The following is a 19,566-nucleotide window of genomic DNA, read 5'->3' on the forward strand; positions in this document are numbered from 1 at the left end:
GAACAAAAATAAATACTAACAAAACAAGAACATTAAGTATACAGAAGATTCAAAAAAGAACGACGGAGGGCTAAACGGAACAAGGGTGGCTGTTTAATTTGCAGGATGGTATGGGGTATGGTATTCCACAGAAATGGGCTGTTCACAAAGAAAGAGTAACGAAACGAATTGATAGACGATGTCACAGGCCAGAGAGATAGAGGGTGACACCTTGTGGGAGCTTGGGACAACTGAAAATGTTCACTAAATGGTAAGGAATTCCTGTGGTAGAGACTATCATGAATGCAACAAATAGTAAAGTAGTTGTGACACTGTTGAATGGTAGGCCACTTTAATGCTTGGATGCATTCGTCAGAAGACTTACTACAACAGTGAGATGAAGGAATCCACCTACTATTGGAAGCCCAACGGGCAGCTCTACGCTGAACAGATTCCAGAGCATTGATGTTTTTAGCAGTATGAGGATGCCAAACTGGACTGGCATATTCCATAACAGGGCGGACAATGCATTTGTAAGCAGTAGATTTAATGGATGAAGGAGCATTGAACAGGCAGTGGCGAAGAAAATTGAGTGCTTTAGTAGCTTTAGCTGAAACATATTTACAGTGTTCATTCCAGTTCAGCTTTGTGTCAACTATAATGCCTAGGTATCGAATTACAGGATGGTGTAGAATAACAGAAGAATCTAGATGGTATGAAGGTAAAATTGGGGAACGCTTGTTGGAAATCACTATGCTATCACATTTAATTGGATTGAGACGATCAAAAGCGGGAGAAAAACGATAAATTCAACAACACTTACGGAAGAATCACAATATAGTTTACTGACACTCCAAATAAGGCTAGTAGGATCAACCATTAACACGAACAATAATCAGCGTGGCTTACTGACACTCCAAATAACGCTCGTACCTTGTGTCATTTATGCAGGGGGTAGTCACTTCCATACCGCCAATTGATGCGACCTAGTTCAAAATATTGCCTTGATCACTTGATTTCACCTTTCCAAGAGCCTTGATTCTTGATCGTCAACCGTAAAAGCTTAGTAAAATAATTCTCGTGTTGCTCAAAGGCGCTTGACCGCCACTTTTGCAGACACCTTGATCGCTTAATTTACTGTAAAAAATACAAGTAGTCCATCGAGGAACGCCATACAGGTAGAATAACAAGAAGTGGTACATACATTATCTAGATCGCTGTGCCTAGAGTCACGGCACCGTGCTGGTGCTAAAGTCACGGCACAGTCAACCAGAATTCACACAGTAGTTGTATGAAGGTAAGTTTTTGTTGAGTTTGAGGCGAGCTAGGGTTGGCAGAGTCTAGTATTCCCCGAGCATTCGACTTTAGGGGATGCGCCTTGTACTTTAGAGTTAGGGTTCAGGTTTAGTTTCTTCTTTATTGGTGTTATTTATATAGGCTTCTTCATGAATGACATATATAAGGTACAAACTAGTGTTGGGCGATATATCGATATTATATCGTATCGTTTGATTTTTTGCTGATATCGAAAAGTATCGATATATTTTTAAGAATCCGATATTTCGATACGATACATCACGTGATCTGAATTTACTTTTAAAAGTATTTTAGCTTATTTAATTGTTAATTGTAGCTTTCCATTACCTTCAGCAATTTTCAAATCACTATTACTCTTGTGTATGTGGGCGGGGAATCTCCATTGTGTATAGCTATAGCTACCTACTATCAAATTATGTAAGAAGACTGGCAATTTACATGAACAAATAATGTTACAATATCGTATCGAAAAGTATCAATATCGGTCAATTTTAGTCGATATCGTATCGTTCTGAAAATCTTGATATCGCCCATCACTAGTACAAACTAAGGGAGTAGAGTAGCTGGAACCGCAGTGATGGGCTAGAGCATGGGACGTCCTGGGTTCGATCCTCGCTTTAGCCAAGCCTCTTTTTTTTTCGTAAGTTTTTTTTTATTCACGTGATTGCCGTGACTCTAGGCACAGCCTATCTAGATACAACTACAGGCTACACATAGTATAAGGGAAAGGGGGATTGTCATCAATATCAGCACCCTGAAGTGTCCAATACCTCAGCATCATCCTGGCATTGTTCATCCATAAATAAAGCAACAGAAAGGTGCTGGAGCAGATTCTTCCTTGCTAGCATAGTAGGAGCACCACTACGGGGGGTGGTACAGTCAACAATTGTCTGTGCAGATTGAAAGTGACAACAATTTGGAATCAACTGAACAATCTCACTTGTCAGCAGAAACTAACCCCATTAGTACAACCATCACCTTCACCACCTGCAGACAAAATAGTGATATTACTATTTTAATTGTAACTTATGTAAGTTAATATTTGATGCTGTTCAACATCATTATCTTTCATCATAAAAATCATTACTAGCTAGCTACAGATCAAAACAAAAAAAAATCTGAAATCACAACTATTTGAATCTTACTGTAATTTACCCTGTCAACTTCACACTTTATAGCCATGAAATCCTTACCTTTGTCATACATCAGGCTCGCCCCATGATGCCACAAGCATCTGTCTAGTATATTATCAAGCCACGCCCACCACTCAAGAATGTGTTGTTTTTAGGGATACTGGAACCATGAATATTTCTGGAAATCTGTTTCTGAAATTTCATGTCCTCAGAAGTCAAATTTTTTTCTTTTGGAAATGTTCAGATTGTACTAAAGGCACTTTTGAGCTTGATTTTACACCTAGACAATACTACCATGATGATTGTAATACACAGTTGTGATCATAGTGATTGTATTAAAAAGGTAAGGGAGCTAATAATGCAATAGCTAAATGACAATGGAATTTGGAAAATTCTTTGATAATTGCTAAGTATACAGAAGGTCAAAGACCTGTCTTGCTAGGTAAGATACTTTGTGGTGATGGTTTCCTAACATATCTAAAGACACACTGCGCGTGCATGTACATGTCTTACCAACTGGTGGACTCTTGACACACCGCACTTCTGTTTTTAAGTTAACTGGTTCCCATTCAGACTACCATTCTAAACTATGCAACTGTCAACCAAATCATCCACATGTATCAGGTTTGTAAGTGGATCAGTACTGCTGACTTGGTTGATCCTCGTGCACACTGCCCCATGAGTATTTCAGTTCAGCTAATTATAACCAGCAGCTGCAGCGTAGATATGTAATAGGATGCCATAATGTAGTCTCGCGTAGCCAGACCTTCTACGTGTAGATGGCGCCATCTACAGCCGGCGCTTATAATCTAAAAATCGATAAGCGCCTGGCGCGTAGAAGGTCTGGCTACGCGAGACTAGCCATAATGGTCATAACATAACCATATAGTTTATGGCTGTGACAATGTGTGCTGCAGCTATTGTGCCTAGCAGTATAATAATAATAAACTGATCAAGACTTTATATGAGAATGTTTTAAGAGCACAGCTGATCTGACACTAGCTATTATAAATTTACCACAATGCAAGGCATATAATTTATACACAAAAGGTAAAGCCTGTACAAGGTGTCAGCCACAAAAAAGAACACTACAACTACAAAAAATACAACAAACAAAATTAGAACGCACAGCATAATAGTGAGCGTCACCATAGCCAGTTGCTATGGTGACGTTCATTATTAAAGCGCGAGCGCTCCATATACAAATTCGTACTTACGCACGTGGCTCGACGTGTTCAAGCGGTAGTCTCCAACATGAACAGAAGAAAAGTTGATAATCAGATTCGAGTGCTGATTGAAAATGGTGTCGCCCTTCGTTATCGCACCATGTTCGTGATTATCGGGGACAAGGGCAGGGATCAAGTAAGAATGAACTGTTGTTGCGCATTATTTAGAGCACTAATAACAGGTTGTGTTTCTGCATCACATGCTGTCAAAAGCTGCAGTCAAGGCGCGCCCTAGTGTACTCTGGTGTTACAAGAAAGAGCTAGGCTTTAGCAGGTATGTAGCCTTGGCAACCAGACCTATTGTGCGTGTGTGTGGGTGGGTTACTTTGCTCATAGACAAAGAAACAAAACCAGTGATTTGGTGACATGACACCAGCTTCAGGAGGAAAAAAAACATTATACTGTATAACTATGCTAGAAATCTAACTTAAAAGTTGTCACATTTAGGCTACCAATGTACCCAATGAACATGTGCCATACATTTGGCCTTACATTTGACTATGTAGTAGAGCAGCATAGCACCAAAAAATGGGCATTTCATGCACTTTCTGATACAATTATGAAAGTTTCCACACAAATTGTGCTCCTTGTGACATGTTTTTTTGATATAGAGCCATTACAGATTTGACCTTTGGTGATTTTTAGAGCCATTTTTTGACTGAAAATTAGTCATTTTTGTCTATTTCCCTGAGGCATTATTTTACACTGTTAAAACATGGTATCAAATTAAAGGTGTTGATCTAAGAACTATTTTGACTTTTGTTTGAAGTTTGTATGGTACTATGCAAAAAAAGGTAACAAAGTACTTGCGATATAGTCGCTAAGGTGCATTGGTCGAGAAACGATCCCCAGAGACTTGCAAAATGGTTGCGTACCGTATGTACTATGTATAATTAAATTGTTGCGAGGTGATGTATGTGTATGGAGCATGCCCGTGAGCTGTTCGTGAGGCTGTTGCATTAGTTGTTCGCGAGCTATGCACAATATAGCACCTCCTAACAAAGCGACTTTTATGAGCTAGCTAGTGTCACGACTTCATTGGCAACACTTTTCCACTGTCACAAACTAAGCCGTGGGCACACCCAAGTTAATGCGAGCATTGGGAGCTGTGTATGAAAGGTGGGAACAACAGTTTGCCAGTTTCATTTCTGTTCCCAGCGATTTTAGTTGGTAGCTAGCTGTGTATGTGGTGCTGTTCTTTTGGTGGCTTGCTTTCGACGTATTTGGTGTTGTTCAGTGTACCCTATCAAGCTTCTTTGTCTCAACATCTCAAATTTAGTGCCATGGCTTTCAGTGACTGTACAAAACAGAGGATTCTTAGTTTACGAGTGGTCATAAAGTGTCTTCTATTGTGGAACATTTGGTGCTCGAAGGTGGAATAATAGTTTCAAAAGTAGGAGTGCAACGGTTTATACAACGTTACAACACAAGAGGTACTATAGCTGGACAGCCTGTCTCAGGATTTCCTCCAAAACTAACTCCTCAAATTCAAACTATAAGGGAGGACAATGAAACTACTGTAACTCAACTGCAAAGTAGGCTTGCTATTTATGGTGTTTATGTATCTCTGGCTACAATTCTACGTGGCAGACAAAAGTTGGGCTGGGTTTACCGCGGATCTACTTACTGCCAGCTAATCCGCACAGTGAACAAACAAAAAAGACTGGAATGGGCAACTATGTACCTGCACAACAACTTTGAAGATGTCATTTAGAGTGACAAGACAACAGTCCAGCTGCGAACTCACCAAAATTTTTGTTGTTGTGAGAAAGGAGAAAAGCCACATGTAGAACGCTGTTCTGTCAAAGTACTTGTTTGGGCAGGAATCAGCAGAAAAGGTGCTACAAAAGCTTGTATCTTTGAAGGAATTATGGATGTTCCTCTATTCTGTGAAATCCTTCAAAAAACGCTTTTGCCATTTCTTCAAGATAAATTCCCTCCACCAGCAACACCTCGCTTTATGCAGGCCAATGATCCTAAACATTGTTCCCAGGCCGCTCAGCAGTTCTACAGTGATGCTGGCATTAACTGGTAGCACACTCCCCCAGAATCCCCCGATGCCAACCCTATCAAACATCTCTGGAAATCTCTGGCACGAGTTAAAGGAATTTATCCGCAGAGAAGTTAAACCAACTACAAAGCAGGAGCTAGTAAGTGGAATTTCTACCTTTTTGGGATACAGTTGATGTCAGGAAATGCTGCCACTATATTGGACATCTTCATAAGGTGCTAACAAAGATAATTAAGAAAGGTGGAGACGCAATTGGTTACTAACTAGAAGTGTTGTGTTTTTATACTTGTTTCTTCATTATTGGTCTTATGTTTTCAAGTGTATAAGTTTTTTGACAAAAAATATTATATTGACAATTTCACCAGGTATAATGCTTGTAAAATATTTACTAAGAGAGATGGCGCACATCATGCTGGCTAATTGTATACATGTGGGCAATAGTACTAGTGGGCAACTACAGTATTACTTGTTCAACACACCTTTGCCCACCATCTTTAGGTCATGCCTATCAAGGATAAAATTTCCCTTGTACAGATAATTTACCAAAGGACTGATATTTGAAGTTCTTACAAGTCAACAAAGTTAAAATATGTACAGATCCCCCTTCCCCCACCCCTATTCTGTTTGCACATTTTTGCATATACTGTAGTTACACAACACAAAATAACTGAAAAATTCCATACATTAGTGTCCAGATTTTCTGTCACACAGTATAGAGATATACTATATAATATTCAGTAGGAAGAATTTTTCAGAGCCAACAACTTAGTCCACTACAGTGTAAACTCCTCAGAACACGGAAAACATACTTCAGTGCTGCAACATAAACAACTCAGTCCACCACCAGGCACACAGTGTAGAGTCTTCAGAAGCGTTTAAAACCTAGACCAGTGTCCACCACCAAAAACAATGTTGAAATCCTTAGTTCGAATTGAAGCTAGACATATGATGTGTATACATTCAGTATGGAGAAAACTGCAAGGTCACACTTCACTACCAGGAACACTGTTAATACTACTCAGTTATACTATTGTAATGTTGTAAATATGTTTTATCATTGCTCTTCGATACCTACATGAGATAAAGATTATCACTAAATGCTATTCGACCTGACTAACAGTGAAGCCATGCAGCTAACTATATACCTTTAATATAATACAAATAGATAAATATAGCCTTCCAACTAAAGCTCACCTTACAAAGGGTGTGTTCATGAAGATTCTTCACTCAACTAGTAAACATTCCCCACTAAGCTTGCTTCAACTGAGTCACTAGCATTCCTTACTAAACTTGTAAACAAGCCACCCTGCAACTCATGAGCCAACATTCTTCACTTAACTCATGATTAACCTCATGAGCAACCTCAATTCTTCTCTCTACAGTTGTGTGGCTTGTGAACATCCCCAAGAGTTCTCCATGTACTTTGTGAACATTCCTTGATCACCAGCCAATTAACCTAATTATGGGAAGGGTTACTGTAACACTTCTGTTTTGCAACAAGTTGGCAACCTTGAGAGTGTTGCGAAGCTTCGCGAATCTGTCGTTACCTTTTTTGCATTGTACTGTATCATTCCACTACCAAGTTATGATCATTTTTGTAAGTCATAAAATTCTTTGCCCTTGGGGTGTAAATTACTAATGGGCAAGTAATTCATAGATTCATGGTTAATGTAAATGATCATAACTTTGGAATGCAATCACCTATTGACTTCAAATAAAGGCTGAGTAGTTTGTTTTATCAGTACCTTTAATTTGAAACAGTGCAAACTGATGCCTCAGGGAGATAAAGACAAAAACGATGAATTTTCAATACAAAAATGGCTGTAAAGGTCACCAAAGGTCAAATATGCAATGGCTCTATATCCATAGAAATATGTCACAAGGAGCACAACTTATATGGAAAGTTTCATAATTGTATCTAAAAGTGCACAACTATTGCACTGTGCCACTCTACTAATGCAAAATTAAAGTTGGCTGCCCCATATTAGACAAGCAGCCAGTGGATTGCTGTTATCCTTATCACCATTAAAATTTCATGTACTGAATTAGCTAACTGATGCCTTCAGTAATTACTAGTGTAACACAATAATGGCTTATTGTCTATATGTGTATTTCAGCACCCAGGATTATGTTAGTTTGTTTTGCTTAGTCACAGGAAGAAACGTATGAAGCAACTACAGAAAAAGATCAAAGCTGGTACTCTTGATGTGAAGGATGATCCATTTGAGTTGTTCATTTCCGCCACAAACATTCGCTACTGCTACTACTCAGAGACACATAAGATACTTGGCAACACATAAGGGATGTGTGTATTACAGGTGTGTGTGTGTGTGTGCTTGTGTGTGTGTGTGTGTGTTTGCACCTTTCTTTTTGTTTGTGATTGAGATAAAGAGTTGTCCATGATATACGTATGTATAAATGTAACTGTCAGACTTGCTTGTTTTTAAAGGATTTTGAAGCTCTTACTCCCAACTTGTTGGCCCGTACAGCAGAGACGGTTGAAGGTGGTGGGATTGTGTGTCTGTTGTTAAGGACCATGAACTCTCTAAAACAGCTGTACACCTTAAACATGGTGAGGAAACTATATTTGTGTTATGAATTGTATGCACACACATGTACATACACTACTACACACACACACACACACACACACACACACACACACACACACACACACACACACACACACATGCAAACGTAACACATGCACGCACACACAAACACTAGATGGCGTACAAGACAGTATATATACACAGTGTATCACATTCTTATGGTGTACATATACATATGCTAGGGTGTACATGCAAGATACAGGACTGAATCTCACCAAGATGTTGTTGGAAGATTCAATGAAAGGTACAGTATCAGTTGCTTGGACCATATCTATCAAGTGCTGTTACAATCTATGTCAGGTTTTTGCTCTCACTTGCTTCCAACCCTCACTGTGCTGTGATTGATGATCAACTAAATGTTCTACCGATCTCATCTCATGTGCTATCAGTCGACCCCATTCCTCCTACTACTAAGGTATAGAGGCCTAGTCACCATGTACTCTTATTGATTGTAACATGCACTGCACTATTGTTGATTTTACATCCTAGGCAAGCCAACTGTGCTCTCTGCCTAGTAATTAATAATAAAGAATAAATAAAGAATGTACATTTACCACATACAAAAGAGTGTATATAGTGTGTACAAGTTGAGCTGAATCCTGAAAAACAGCTAAAAATTAAAAGTGGATTTTTTCTCAACAGAGTTAACGTTTCAGCCAACCAGATGATTAGTGGTAACAGCAAAGGTGTCAACAACAGACACGTATGGTTTGACTCCATTAGAAGTTCGGGAAAGGGCTGTAATGGACACTGTACTTATAAGGCTTCCCCATAGGAAATGTATTGTGAAAATTTTGATTGGCTGTAAATATTATGTCAGACATTTGAACAAAAAGATTTTGAAATATTTTTAGCAGGTCAAGCAGTACTCCAAATGAGCCAAATTTCAAGATGGTGTGTAATTGCATCCATGAGTTATTAAATGTTTTTGAGGATTCAGCTCAACGCGTACATACTATAGTTTTAGTACAGTGGCTGTAATTGAGTCATTTTAGATGAACACTTTTATGGGGTATTAATGGCTTCTACATTGGTATATGCAGCAAATGTTTCTGCAGGTTTTTTGGTGTTTGGTCAGCTATATGTGATTAATCAGAAAATGGTTTTATTTCTAGCAGGAGCGCATGGACAAGGGAGCATGTAACTCCGTAAACAGCGAAATTCAAACATGGCTGCCGTGTACTATAATAAGTACTTTTAAAATTTCCTAATTAGGATATTATGCGGAGACGCATGCTCGAGTACGTCACGTTTCCACTGTGACAAAGCGAAGCTATGGAAACGAAGTCCAATGGTACGACGGAGGAATAGTAGCACAGGCTTAGCAGGACAGTCTTTCTACAGTTACTAATCACACAAAATCATGCGAAATTACTCCACTTGACTATCCAAGCTGTACCTTCAACTCGACGATCTTCCTATCGAAGCAGCTTTACATAAGACGATGGAGTAGCAGCCCATTCAGTGTATCCCTGTTGCACATAAGAGTGGTGTAACCAATTATATACATAGTAACACTGGACGCCATGTTTGAATTTTGCCCCGTAGTATTGGTAGTGTACGGAGTGACACGCTCCCTTGTCCATAGGATTCGATGCACTGCTGTTTCTAGTAAGACAATGCTTGAAATACATAATAAGCCAGGACATAGTGTCTCAACAAAGTTATACGACATTTGTACAAACTTGTTCAAACTTTGGAATTTTTTTGTGTTTATTAAACCATGCGTGAGCCCACAGCCGGCCAAAAGCCAGCTGTGGGCACACCTGATTTACTGAAATTGTTTTCGTAAAAGTGTGTGTGTACCTATCTACTTATGTTTGTCCGTATCTACCCACGTGAGCAAAATCGTTAAATAATGGTAAAAGCAGCTTTTACGTAAGAAGTAAAAGCAAAATGAAGTCTCTATTAAACTTCTGCACAGGTAAACTTTGCTCTGAGGTGGTTTCTTTTTGGCGGTCTGAAATACGGGTGTGGCGACTCTCCACAGACTTTGTGAATTACCTTCCCTTCAGTATTTTACAGACTTTTAACAACTGAAAAACAATGATGCAGCTACTAGAAATAGCCTATCCCTTTGAGTTGAAAGTTGAAAGGGGGCGTATCCCTTACAGAATGAAGAGCAGCTTTGAGGCTTTGTCAAGAGAATTTGTAGGGGAAAACATGATAGTCACACTTTAGAAGATACTTCTGTGCATAATATGTTGTTTGTTTAACAAGCGCTTCCTTAGCAGTGCATAGCAATGTAATTAAAAGAATTACGAAAATTTCATGAATTACAAAATACAAGAATTACACACTAATAATAATGTATTTATTTCATAACCAATTGTTATAACAATAAAAATAGCTGCATGGCGCCTGGTTTTTAGAAGTAGTACAATTTCAACTTGTTTTTAACCTTGAAACACTGTGTCAAGTCTGATATGCTTTTTGTCTAGGTAAATTTTCTACCAGTAATGAGTACATTATGATCAGACATCATGTTCTGGTTTGGCTATTATTTCAAGGGCTGGTAAGACCACCTGTATTTTGTAGCTGGTGTCATTTAAATGTAAAGGTTAAGGTTACGGAATAGCTTATCCGTTTGACATCACACTAAATATTTTCCGTATAATTACAGGTTATTTTCGTGAATGCGTGAAGCAAGAGTGAGTTACAAGCCGAAGAACGCTAGTGAAAATAAGAAAGCTGTGGTGCATTTGTTATGTTGTTCGTTGCTTAGTAATATCGTTTCGCAGCTGGAAGAAACTGGGCCATTAAACTCCAGCTGCTCGCTGGCTTGTACCGCTAAATTAACCCAGTCCCTTTATTCCCGCTCTTCAATTGGCTATTACTATAAGTAACTCACTCGGTGTAGCGATTCCCCCCAAGTCTTTCTTTAATCGTGTAAAATCGCAGAGTTTCATTTTCTCGCATGGGTCCCATTGATTTTTGCCTCAAAAACATGGTGTCTAGTAACCGTTACTAACTTAAAATGACGTAAAAAGACGTAAACAGATAAGCTCTATAGTTTAGAATGCGTGGGTGGAACTAATTACAAAACCTGCTTTAACCAAGCAGGGATAAATAATTTCAGCAACTGTGTTGTGTTAGCAATATAACTAATTGTGCTTGTTTGTTTCTACTGCAGAACAACGACTGTTCTTGGGTGTGTGGTCTACAATAGAGCAATGTTTTATAAAAATGCACCGCCAAAAACCAGACTAACAGATTACTGAATCCTTATAATTTCAACACAAGTGGTTAAACAACTAAAATATCTAGGTCCTGTGGAAGCGATTTTTTAAGTTACTGGTAGTATAGACGTTTCATTGAACTTTTCGTAGTTTTTTCGGGTCTTTGAAGGCTTGTATCCGAGTCACTGGGAAGAAACATGCCGAAAACGCTTCCACAGGACCTAACAAATTTAATATACAGTATCACCAAGAGTTAATAATATAGAGAGGAGAGTGTCTAACGCCGTATAGTCCTGTAACAGATGATTGCGCAGAAGTTAAATGGCTTCTTTTCCGCGTAACGAAAGACTGGCTAGTATATTTTCGCATTTAACCACAAAGGCTATCCCAGACACAAGGGCGTGCGTTCAATTCGATGTTCAAGTTCACCACGAAGAGCATCGCTCTGTTGCGTAAAGAAGTGTGGCTGTTAACCTCGAAGATAACTCTGGGGGAGAGCGTCTGAGAAACCAATAAACACTGAACCAAAGGCGGAGTATCGCTTCGAATTTTCACTGCGTCGCCATGTTACCCTACCTTTAAGCATTCTTCAATTGAAGGAGCACTGTTCCCTGTACATACAGCTCAGTGTTTAGTTCAGTCTTTGAATATTTTCGAGGATTCATCACGGTGCGGCTAAACTAATTGCGGTAAGGAAACGAACAAATACTAGAAGCCTGTACGTTACACGGAAAGGAAGCCGTTTAACTTTTGCGCAATCATCTATTACAGGCCTATACAGCGTTAGACACTCTCCTCTCTTATTATTAACTCTTGGTATCACTATGCCCCAGAATAGCCAATAGAGCCTACAGCTTTTGCTGTATTTGGCGGCGGAAAAACATGGTAGTGACAGCTGGAGCTGAGCGATGTACAGGCTGGCTTACTTGTGTTACTACAACAAATTGTAGTGTTCCACCTGCCTCAAACTACACTGTAGCTACATAAAAACATTAAATATGAAGGGCTTCACCTTCATTTAAAACTTTTCACTCTGCTAGACTAGTTTTATGGACTTCTCAAAAAGTATCGATAGGCATTCAAAATTTTGAATAATTGCCCGTAACTATACCGTAACCTTAAAGTGTCCAGTTTTTTTTATACAGCCAGAATTTTTCCCAAGTAGAGTATGTAGGTTTTATTCAACATTTTATTTTGTACACTTTTCAAAGAATATTTGTATTTTATTTTTAAGTGAAACCATATAATGCCAGGCCTGGGACCGCTTTGTTATTTTTGTAACGTAATATCCTGTCATCTCTCTGCTTGAGTGATGTGTACACGTGTTGATGTGTAGGAGGAGTCGTTGACTAAGGCAGAAGTTGAGTTGAAGGATTTGAAAGAATCCTTGGAAGGCACTCAACCAATTGGAGTTATTGTGAAATGTACTAAGACATTAGATCAGGTGAGCCAGCCTGGTGTATCAAAAAAAAAAAACATTGTGTAGTTGTTTAAATATTTAATTACTATATCTACAAGGTACAAGTTTGCTATAAGTAAAATGTTGTTTTTATTACGAAGCACAAAAGAAGTGTCTTCAGGTGTTGTTTTTGTCTGGCTACATATAGTCTTCTTGTACATAGCTTACAACATTTGATCACAGTGTAGACACATTTGATCACTGTGTAGACACATTTGATCACTGTGTAGACACATTTGATCACTGTGTAGACTGTATACACACACCTGGTAATTTTGTACAGTACAATTCATATGTTTACCAGCTTTGCAAATGGTAAAAGGTTTTGGTTCAACGCAAGCAGGATCTCTACTTTGTTTAGAAGATGAAGTGTTACCCTATGTGCTTGTTTCAGGCCAAGGGACTGCTCAAGTTTGTGGAAGCTATTACAGAGAAGACCCTGCGTAGCACTGTTGCTATGACAGCAAGCAGAGGGCGTGGCAAATCTGCTGCTCTTGGATTGGCTATTGCCACGGTTGTGACATATAGGTATTCCAATATTTTCGTGACTTCTCCTAGTCCTGAAAATCTGAAGACATTGTTTGAGTTTGTGTTTAAAGGATTTGATGCCTTGGATTATCAGGTGTGTGTGTATGTGTGTGTGCATGCACACACGATATTGCATGTTCAGTAGATCTAGTACACAACTATATCACATTTTAATTGTAGTTTGATAACATTATAGTCATCATCAAAAAAAAACTTCTTGAGGTATGTACCTAAATCTACACTCTGACACACGCTTTTTGCATGCTTCAAACACCACTGTGTAAGTTTCATTGCCTAAATTGTTCACTCCCCCGCCGCTATTTAGCTTTGCTTGGTAGTAAGAATGCACTATAGCAGATTTTACACTCAAAAGAGGCACCTTATACACAATAGGGCATGAACGAATGTTAAATTTTAACATTCGAACATTCTTTAATTTTTCTTAACAAATGTTGTTACACCCACTCAATTAGTACAATAATAATAATTTTGCATTACGAACATGTACCAAAGATAGGTTTGTGTACATTTCTGAAACCTTTTACCTCAAATTAATGTTAAAAGCAAACATATAAAAGTAAAAACCTACTCTTACAATGATAATAATTCAGCGTGGGCAAGATAACGAATGTTTGACATTTGTTCATGCCCTAATACACAATATTGAAACTTCACAAGTGCAATGCCTACTGTCTATTTAAGAAACTATTATTCTCTTGGTAGACCTACATATCGAAATACAAGCTACTTGTTAACAAATAAAAATCCAACTGACAATCAAGAAGTAAGTGAGGTGTCGATTGCAAGGTCCAATAATAAAAGAGCAAGATACTTTAATAGAGCAGTCATAAATTCTACAGGATGTTGAACAAAATAAACGCAACGTATTTAACCCTTTATTATCGAATGGCTAATATATTGCCATAACGAGTGCCCTTTATAAACGGAGCCATAACTCCTTTTTCCTAGGGGCTACGAAGCTGAAATTGCTACCAAACTGCTCAGAAGGACCGGGCGTTTTTAATGAAGTTTACCGTTCGGCGATAGGAAGAAGCATGGGCAAGTTATGGCACTTGGCAATATAAAATAGCATATACAAAACAATAATATCTGTTTAAAACTCCATGTTCGCCTTCTCCCTGCTACTAGGAGGCTTTAGTTGGAGTTACTCCATTCCCCACGTGATAAGGATTCTAAAAATAAATAGTGTGATGTCATCGCGTTGATTAGTAAGATGGCGGCGCCCATCTTTCAATGCCATGGCGATACGGAGAAGATACGCTTTCTTCGCTTCATAGCGCGTGAGTTGTGTGTGTGATCTGTAAGTATTCTAGCTGTGTTGGTAGAAGAGAGAGTTGGCTATCAAAAGGTATATAGCTTGATGGGTTAATTAATGGGTGGGGTCCACTCGTATCGCCCACATTTCACACAAGCCATAAAAGTTTTCACACTTGCGGTTTTGTAAAAAAAACTTCGGTAATAAAGGGTTAAAGTGGAAAACAGCTAGCTATGTAAAAGTGGTAGCCATGAAATGGCTACAGTGATACTTTTAATGTCAAAAAATATGTGATGTTCATTTTTTTGACTGATTACACAAACAATATGGCACTCACTACCACAAAGCATGCGCTAATGAGATAGACATGTATCTTAGCTGAACACAATAGTCTGTTTCACAACCAAATTATGTAACAACTTTAAAAACAGGCTTTAGGACCAGGTGTCCTACAGACCTTCAGCACTTGCACTGCAAAGCCTTAATAAAAAATATAATTATGGATGGATGCATTAATTTTCAGTAACAGCTTGTCACTCGTCTATCACATACCAGCCCTTAACTGCACAACACAGTTGTTATAATGTGATACACAGAATTGCTATTTTTATAGGAACATGATGATTATGAGATAATCCAGTCAACCAACCCAGAACTGAACCAAGCTATTGTACGTGTGAACATCTTCCATGAGCATCGTCAGACCATCCAGGTTTGTGTGTTATCAGTCTTGTTACTTGTCAAGTTGCAGTGGTTTGTTACATGACTATAACAACTGCTGTAACTTTTAATATCCTTCCTTTATATATAGTAATGATTTTCTCCTATGATAAAAGTACAGGAACCACACTTTAAACTCTTGACATTCTGTGAAAGAAACATAATTGCATGTTTATTAACCCTTAAATCCGTATGTGATTTTAGTAACAATGTACTGAAAATGCATATGCCAATAAAATAGCTTTTACACATGACCTCAGGCTCAAACAAAACACTATCACTCCTAAACCATTATTAATGGCTTTATTGATTTGTGTTAATATATTTGTAATGTAATACCTAGGAGTTTAACCTACAACAAAAGTATGGAAGCAAACCTCACCATAAAACAACAATTCTAACATGCATGCCTTTACATACCTTTAGAAAATGAATTCCCTCCCAGTTCACTGTATCAACCTGAAAATCAACGCTGGTAGCTTGGACAATCATGACATCAAAACCTTACATAAGTCAGACACTGATTTTAAAATGACTGTCGTGTTACGCATGTCACAAAATTAAGACTAGGCATTGATCATTACTGTTCTGTGTCATGTGAATATTATTACAATACACTGCCAGAAAATATGTGCATTTTTTGCACATGCGGTTGTAAGGGTTAAGATACAGACATGTTAACTTTGTGTATAGATGGCATTTGAATTGTTTTAAGTTGGTGAGACTTTACTTGAGATTGGAGCAGGTCTAACAATATCATTTCCTGTATGTTCCATAGTACATCAGTGCTGGTGACGCACACAAATTGGAACAGGCTGAGTTGGTTGTGATCGATGAAGCGGCAGCTATTCCACTTCCTTTAGTGAAGAAACTGCTGGGACCCTATCTTGTATTCATGGCCTCCACGATTAATGGGTACTAATGCTGTGTTGACAGTTGTGGCTATTATGCATATTTGTGATCAAAATATGTTTGTAATTTTTGTGGGAACATTTGTGAGTGAATATAGTTTATGATGGCCGGGTATCTTTTGCTACTTATAAACTTACAACATAGCTAGAAATTAAAGCACAACTTTGACATACTGTACCATAGGGGTGGGCGGTATTGTGAAGAACGGTACGGTATTAGGAAAAATACCTCGGTATTTTTTTTTTAATTTATTAATGCTTTACAGCACAAGTGCTGATGGTCTGTAGGACACCTGGTCCTACAGCCTGCTCAAAGACTTAACTACATAAGGTGTGTTTGAAAAGTTGGAGAAAGGAGAAAAAATCCATGACTGGACCTAGGTATCAGTAAATACCCTGTATATTTGACACTCTTATTAAAAACATGGGTAAGTTATGATTTGCACTTATACCCACATTGTGCTATCAGTCTTTTAAAAGGAACAAATGAAACATTGTGCCACAAAGTAAGTTTTGAAGTATCCCAAAAAGTAAAAATCATTGTGAATACTGCAACACACATATAGCTCTGTGCTTGTCCACAGCATAAACATGTTTGTATGGGGCTTGACTTCATGTACGTATGGTCACCACTAAACCATCAAAAATGAATTGCTACGTCAAATTCGGTATTTTTAGAAAACCACTTCGGTATCTGAAAAATACCTTTATTAACTACTAATACCTAAATACCTCCCAACCTTACTGTACCATGCGAATAATTCACTAGTTAGTTAACTGTGTTCAAAAAAAAAATTGTGCTCTGACAAGACTTTGAACCCCCAGTGTTCAGTTATTTGTGCCTACTGCAGGTTTTATATCAAAATTTTTGGTAGTTCTCTTTTAACTGCAATTCTTTGTTTGATGGTCTCCAACTATGATATAGATTTTGCACATATCATCAAATGTTCTCACCGGTCTTGTTACCCTTAGTATTCTGCTACTTGTATATGATGTGTATGTTTCTCTACAGGTATGAAGGTACTGGACGATCATTGTCATTGAAACTGATTGAGCAACTTCGTCGACATAGCAGTGCTCTGGGTGTGAGAGCTAGTTCTGAAGCAGCAGCAACTACTGGTCAGCATTTGATATAGCAAATACTATAATTGAACAACCAGCCTTCAATAGTGGGGACCATTGTGTTATTAAAATGCTGCGTAATGCCCATGGCTTTTATAATAGCTGGCTCTGTCTTACATTACACCCTATAGGGTATATATAGTACGGTAATGATATAGTATCATGTTATTGAAACAGTGAGCCAGTTAATATTCGTACCTGTGTAAGATACTTAATATACTCTAATAGAACATTCACTTTGCTAGCATTTTATAAAAACTGATGTTCCACTTTAGTAAAGTATAAATACAGTGTGTGTGTGCGTGCATGCATGCGTGCATGCTCAAGTATGTTCACTGTGTGTTTCAGTTTGGTGCTATGGTGTGCAGGTCGTGTTCTGCGAGAGGTGACCTTGTCGTTATGGTGATGGAGATCATGTAGAAAAATGGCTTCATGATTTGTTGTGTCTTGATGCTGCCACGGTGGGTCGTATCACCTCGGGATGTCCCCCTCTTGATCAGTGTGAATTGTATCCTTCATAATGTGTTTGTTGTGTCTGTCTTTCTCTGTGCATGTGTAGTGTGCATATGTTTATCCACCTGTATAGCTCAGAATCACACAGTTCATTCTTGACTACACACACAGATATTATGTTAATAGGGACACGTTATTTTGCTACCACAAAGCTTCTGAGGAATTTTTAAGGAAGATAATGTCCTTATATGTTGCCTCTCACTATAAGGTGTGTACATGTGTGTGCAAGTCTTTTTTCCATTGCCATACAAGTTGGAGACTGGTGGAAAATAATTTAAAGAGCCTTGTACAGTGGTAGTACCATGTCCAACCAAGGCGTGGTTATTGCTAGTTTCAGACTATAATTTCAAACATTTTTTTGTCAGACTGATGATGTGCGTAGTGGAAACTCAGGACCTTGATAATCACAAAACTTATCCCAACTGTACTTTTTGTGAAATCTCTAATAATGATAATTCAATGTGTTTTCAGTATGTCTGGAATAAAAGGGTCCACTGTATTTTATGTTTAAAACCAAGAGTGCATCCACAGCCAACTAAAGGCCGCATGTGAGGATCGCGATGCACCTGGTTTCTTAAAATTGTTTTCCAAAAATGGGTTTGTTTTACTTTTTGTTTTCTTTTTGTATGTACAGAATTCACCTAATGATCTCCAACTGTTATCGGATGCTCCTGCTCGTCACGTCTTTGTGTTACTACCACCGGTGACTTCGTCACAGACTACTCTACCAGATGTGCTCTGTGTCATACAGGTGAGCAGGGAACAATTGTACTGGTGACCTTGTTCTTGTTTATATGACTGCCTCTATGGTTGCATCAAATCTTGAGTAATTACTTAGGAAGAAACTTTGCATACATTATCGCTGCACTCTACCCAGCTGTATTAATGGGTACCCTGTGCTAACTGGGGAAACAGCTGTACTTGTCTCACAGCTAGTTTGAGCTCAGGTTTCTCAATTGGGCTGTTGAAATGATTTTGGTATAATATGATACAAGTGCTTCTTAACAACAATATTGCACAGCACTGTTGTACATATATTTAATATTTCTCTGATACTGCACTTAGTGTAAAAGCATATTTTTGCAGGTGTGTTTGGAGGGAGCAATATCACAAGGTTCTGTAATGAAGAGCTTAGCTCGAGGCAAGAGGAGCTCAGGTGATCTCATCCCATGGACATTGTCACAACACTTTGTTGATCATGAGTTTGCTGGGCTGTCTGGAGCAAGGATTGTACGCATCACTACACATCCTGATTACCAAGGGGTGAGGGCACTTACTTACATGTAGTTTGTTATCTGTGTGAATGTTACCAAGCATGTTCATCTGAGCTCCTACAAAAGTCAAAAAGTGGTGTGTCCGCTTATCAATTGTTTGTATTGGAACTGCCACTATGTCCTCCTAGCAACTAACTGTGTGGGTTTTTAAGTGTTACAAATTTATTCTTCAATTTCTTTCACTGCACTCTTTGGTAAACAGTTCTGAAGTTTGTAGGGCTCTGTATCAAAGTGTTTAGAGCTAGTATGATGAAAATATTAAGAAAAAATGAGTGCTCAGGTCAATACAAACAGCCTACATGTATA

The 19,566-nt window shown here is 38.4% G+C and overlaps 1 long non-coding RNA gene and 1 pseudogene across 1 annotated transcript; one reads left to right on the forward strand and one right to left on the reverse strand.

Moving 5' to 3' along the window:
* Window positions 1–1,848: 1,848 nt before the first annotated feature.
* LOC136260012 (uncharacterized) lies at window positions 1,849–3,217 on the reverse strand. The gene is made up of 3 exons (XR_010703407.1): window positions 2,943–3,217; window positions 2,237–2,283; window positions 1,849–2,186 (listed from the first exon to the last, which is right to left on the reverse strand). It is a non-coding gene; the product is annotated as an uncharacterized lncRNA (long non-coding RNA).
* A 430-nt stretch (window positions 3,218–3,647) lies between these two features.
* The window catches only part of LOC136260477 (RNA cytidine acetyltransferase-like), a 28,603-nt pseudogene continuing 12,684 nt past the window's right edge, over window positions 3,648–19,566 (forward strand).

This window comes from Dysidea avara, chromosome 7, assembly GCF_963678975.1.
Source record: "Dysidea avara chromosome 7, odDysAvar1.4, whole genome shotgun sequence".
Taxonomy (NCBI): Eukaryota; Metazoa; Porifera; class Demospongiae; order Dictyoceratida; family Dysideidae; genus Dysidea; species Dysidea avara.